The sequence below is a fragment of the Paramisgurnus dabryanus genome, chromosome 7 (assembly GCF_030506205.2).
Source record: "Paramisgurnus dabryanus chromosome 7, PD_genome_1.1, whole genome shotgun sequence".
In the NCBI taxonomy this organism is placed as follows: Eukaryota; Metazoa; Chordata; class Actinopteri; order Cypriniformes; family Cobitidae; genus Paramisgurnus; species Paramisgurnus dabryanus.
In genome coordinates, this window is record NC_133343.1 from 35,955,908 (window position 1) to 35,961,683 (window position 5,776).

Genomic DNA, 5,776 nt, shown 5'->3' on the forward strand with positions numbered 1-5,776 from the left:
AAGTTCACTAAAATACACTTTAAGTTCACAACCTTAAGGTACCAAAAGCTCTTTATTTTCGTGCAGTAAATTGTGCTTAATATACTAAAAAGTAGTATTTAGTACTTGTTAAGACAAACTTAAGACAATCTAAGTGTACTCAACTGTGCTATTTTCTAAAATTGTATTCAGTTACAACTTGAAGCACATTTGAACCCACCTTTTAAACATTTATAAATGTAATTTAATAATTTCAGATATAATAATATTACATAAATAATATAGCATACAAAATGAAATAATAATATATTGCCCACACATTTGTATACATAAAATAAATCATTTCTAATGTACTGTATGTGACATTTGAATTACAGTCAAGTTTACTATTAGAATGTTATACATGTACTATTTTACCTGCATGTTTGCCACCAAAACATGTTTTAACTCATTCTAAAATGATACCTATTCTGTATTCATACATATGAACCGGTTTCTTCCATCATTAACAACTAATTAAATGTTAAAGAAACAACTAAGTATGTATTCACTGCTATTGAAATGATTTTACAATATAAAACAAAGATCAGTGAAATGCAATGAGCTACTTTTATCAAATTGTGGAACATTAATACATCAATATGAAAAGTACACTATGAATATGCAACCATTGAATAATTATATAATCATCACTGAAGACTTAATCACAAGGTCTGTGAAAAGGAAACAGAATATATACAAAATTAACCAATAATTAATGAACATATGCATTAGAATTTTGTTAACTTCTCAGTTTACCTTTTAAAGCTTTGACTGTGTCCTCATCAAGCTTGACATGAGTGTTCGTTTGATCCGTCGCTACATGGCACTCTACAAGTTACATTGAACATAGGGTTATAGGAGGTTTAACTCACTGACACTGATATAATGCAACCTGTATGTATTACAGGATATTCTTTACTTTGATAATTGTGTTTTATTTTAACCAAGGGCATTTTCCATTGACATGTCTATTGTGGTCTTGCTTACAAGAAAAGTTCACCTCTGTTTAAAGAGATTTAAGGAAATCAGAAGTCATGCCAATGGACTCTTAACTTCGCTTAACTTCCACATTTGACTCAAGGCTGCTCTTAAGTTTCCGATGCAGGAGATTTAAAGCAGAGTGACAGCAGAATCGCTAAAATTACTTGTTTGCTGGATTTACCCAAATTTACAACCTATGATGTGTGAAGAATTGTCCAGATGTGCAAACTGAGAAAGGTTGCAAGTTTTATGTGTTGTCTTATCTCTGTAATCATTAAGATATATTCAGCTAGCCTGTACTAGCAGTGCTTACATTGTGCTGTTTTTTACAATTCGTCCAGCAGGCTAATCACGTTAGTAATATATTATTGTCTTTGTAATGTTGTCTAAAAGTGTCCGGTCCAACATCCAATAGGAAAATTCAACTGCAGTACAGGGCTCAAAAGTAACTTTTTTTTGGTAGCACTGGTGCTCACAACTTTAAAAAGTTAGGAGCACCAGCAAAAATTTAAGCGCATCCATCCAAAAAATAAAAAGCACCACAACTGCAATGTATATGTTAATAGATTTATTTTATTAAAATAAAATGCAACCACCAGGCTTTACATATCCTATGGCCAGCTTTTAAAATTTGGTCTTTTATTTTATTTTTTTTACTGCATAGATTCCTAAATTAATACCCAACTGCTTTTGAAATAGTATAGCAATAATAATTTACCAATTACAGATTACAGGTAAAATGATTAAGATTACAATAGAAAATCTAGCAAACACGTAAAACACTGATTAATTGGGACATTTACAAAAGTGACCTTAATATAGAAGCTTAATATAGAAGGCTAATATTGGTATTGATAACTGCATTACCAGGATGCTATTACTACTAAATATGTTTTAAAAAATATATTTTTTTATAAAAACATACCATCAACATTGTCGTGTTCCACATCAACATGGACCACAAGGATGTTTGTCGGATGTCCATTCACAAGCGCATGCGCACATACACTATCAAACACTCTTTGATAGACAGGTCGGTGTCTCCATCAATAATGAACACATTTGTCATGACACTATTTGTGTTTTTGGCACTTTCGCCATGTTTAAGCAAGGTCTGGCGCTTAAAATGTTTTGATTCCGCCACCCACGCCGTTTTACAGGATTTACAGTAAACACATTAAGTTACATCGAGCCATTTTCATAGCGGAGACACTCGAAATCTTTAAGCCACTCTCTCTGAAAGGTTTAACGTCAAGTCTTATTTTCCGGTGGTGGAGTCGCATTTGAATCCGGATCGTCTGATTAATTACAGTAGTAACATTGGCTGTAGTCGGCTTGTTCTCGTCATGCTCGCGGTGCATCTCATTTTCGCGCTTCACGTACCAACGTAGCATGGCAACAAGGAATGACTGACGCTCATATTAGCCAATCTGCGGTCTTCATTAAACGTAAGAACTTAATGGTGAAATTTGATTGGTTATGTAACGTTGGAGAGAACACTGAACCTGAGACAGCAGCACGCAGCATCACAATCTAAATCAAGTCGCACCACAACAAAAAGGGCAGTCGCAGAAATGCTCCCAAATATATTTTAAGATCGCACAGATTAAATTTCGGTCGCATATGCGACCAAAATATTCGCAATTTCGAGCCCTGCCAGTAGCCACCGTTCAACCTGAAGAGGGCAGCACTCAGACGTTTTTACAACATATATTGTAGTATTGAAACACTTTATATCCAAATGTCAAAAAACTTACACTAATATCATTCTTACAGATCATTAACTAAAAAAGTTGGTTTAGGGTTTAGTTACTCTTTAAACATTAGCATTAGAAAAACGTAAAAGTTATCTAAATGTTATACAAATACTGTAGAACTAAAAACTTACCACCAAGAATAAGTATTTTTACGGGCTGTATCTTCATCTGTTCATCTCTACTTCGACTTATTAGATATTCTCGGCTCTGATTGGTCAATTTGAATGCCGCTGTGCTAAAAAAAGACAGGCTGTTATGATTTCTGAAATACAACAAGAGAAATGAAATGCCTAACTTTACTCACAAAAAAAATGTAACGTTATGTTCCAAAAGCCACACAACATACACGCTTTAAGAAGCTGGGTTAAAATTAAGACATACTGTAATACTGAAAGTTCTACTTATTTAATAGTTCACTAAAAATAAAAAGCAAAAATCTGTCATCACTTAACTTACCCTCATGTTCTCTCATTCATCTTCAAACAAAAACCGATGTACTTTAATGAAATCCAAGAAACGTATATTTCCCCTCGATGTCAGATCCACTTGATAACCTACTTAAAAACTGCTCACATTTCAAAAAGTTAATCGCAACAGCAATAAAAAACATCGCCGAAGTAATCCATGTGAATCGCGTTGTTTCAGCCAAGTCCTCTGATGATCACTATATATAATTTAACAGTTTTAGTTTCAACTTTTAATCCATATTACCAACGATCACGCACGTTGTGTATCGAACAACTGAATCAGAAGGCCAATGTGACGTACTGAATCCCAAGAACCAATGAGGTTTAGTCAGGTCCGTCACGTGTGTTGTTTGAATATAAACACTAACAAATTTATGTGGACTAACTTTGTGAAATCAATATATTATGCAAGTTCAATGATATGATGTTGAAATTGCAATGTTAGCCTATTAAAATTAATGTACATGTAAAAAATATATGTTTTTTTCTAAATACACTAAAACCTCTGTAAAAGTATGCTTGTGTTTAACATACTTTTTTTTAAATGTGTAATTAAACATATATTTTTTCCCAGCGTACCTCTAGTGCTCTTTTTAGAAATATGATAAATGTATGCTTGAGTTTAGCAGACTCATAAAAAGTGTAAATAAAAATATATTTATTACCAGTGTACCTCTAGTGCACTTTTTAGAAATACATTAAAAGTATGCTTGAGTTTAGCATATTTTTTAAAGTGTAATTAAAGATATAATTATTACCAGCGTACCTCTAGTGTACTTTTTAGAAATACATTAAAAGTATGCTTGAGTTTAGCATACTTGTAAAAAGTGTAATTAAAAATATATTTATTACCAGTGTACCTCTAGTGCACTTTTTAGAAATACATTAAAAGTATGCTTGAGTTTAGCATACTTTTTTAAAGTGTAATTAAAGATATAATTATTACCAGCGTACCTCTAGTATACTTTTTAGAAATACATTAAAAGTATGCTTGAGTTTAGCATACTTATAAAAAGTGTAATTAAAGATATATTTATTACCAGTGTACCTCTAGTGCACTTTTTAGAAATACATTAAAAGTATGCTTGAGTTTAGCATACTTTTTAAAAGTGTAATTAAAGATATAATTATTACCAGCGTACCTCTAGTGCACTTTTTAGAAATACATTAAAAGTATGCTTGAGTTTAGCATACTTATAAAAAGTGTAATTAAATATATATTTATTACCAGTGTACATCTAGTGCACTTTTTAGAAATACATTAAAAGTATGCATGAGTTTAGCATACTTTTTAAAAGTGTAATTAAAGATATAATTATTACCAGCCTACCTCTAGTGCACTTTTTAGAAATACATTAAAAGTATGCTTGAGTTTAGCATACTTATAAAAAGTGTAATTAAAGATATAATTATTACCAGCTTACATCTAGTGCACTTTTTAGAAATACATTAAAAGTATGCTTGAGTTTAGCATACTTTTAAAAAGTGTAATTAAGCATATATTTATTACCAACGTACTTGTAGTACACTTTTTTGAAATACATTTAAAAGCTATTTAACATATTTTTAATACACTTTAAATAAGCACGTTGGGAATACAAATGTACTAAAAACATATTACTTAAATTTTAAGTATATTTTTAATACATTAAATACAACTTTTTTTTCACCTGGGTAGACCATTAGCATTGCGCTAAAAAATAACCAAAGAGTTTGGATATTTTTCCTATTTAAAACTTGACTCTTCTGTAGTTACATCATGTACTAAGACAGACGGGAAATTAAAAGTTGTGATTTTCTAGGCCGATATGGCTAGGAACTATACTCTCATTCTGACATAATATTCAAGCACTTTTCTGCCTTAACATGGCTGCAGGAGGCGCAATGATATTACGCAGCGCCTGAAAATAGTCCCCTTGGTAACTTTCAATAGCAGGGGACTATTTTCAGAGATTGGATTGTTTAAAATAGGAAAAATATCAAAACTCTTTGGTTCTTTTTTGCACGATGCTAACGGTCTAATCAGATTCAATGGATTATGCTAAGCTATGCTAAAAGAGGTACCGCCAGACCCGGAGACCGGATGAATGAATTTCAAAATGGTAAAAATCAAATGTTTAACTCTAGAGGAGCTGGAAATTCTGCATTTTTTTTTTTTTAAAGTGGAGGGTCCATTTAAAGGGATAGTTCACCCAAGAATGAAAATTCTGTCATTATTTACTCACCCTCATGTTGTTACAAACGTGTATACATTTATTTGTTCTGATGAACACAAAAGAAGATATTTTGAGGAAGGTTTGTATTTAAACCAATCAGAGGCCCCACTGACTTCCATAGTATTCTTTTATCCTACTATTCAAGTGAATGGGGCCTCTGATCAGTTTAAACATTCCTCAAAATATCTTCCTTCGCGTTTATCAGAACAAAGAAATTTATACAACATGAGGGTGAGTAAATATTGACACAATTTTCATTTTGGGGTGAACTATCCCTTTAATGCATTACATTTTATCAGCATGTGTTCCCTGGGTCAAACCCATAGCTTTGCTA

General features: G+C 32.0%; 1 long non-coding RNA gene across 1 annotated transcript; it reads right to left on the reverse strand.

Moving 5' to 3' along the window:
* Positions 1-792: 792 nt before the first annotated feature.
* Positions 793-3,455, reverse strand: LOC135769887 (uncharacterized). The gene is made up of 3 exons (XR_010542530.1): positions 3,216-3,455; positions 2,891-2,994; positions 793-849 (listed from the first exon to the last, which is right to left on the reverse strand). It is a non-coding gene; the product is annotated as an uncharacterized lncRNA (long non-coding RNA).
* Positions 3,456-5,776: the final 2,321 nt, after the last annotated feature.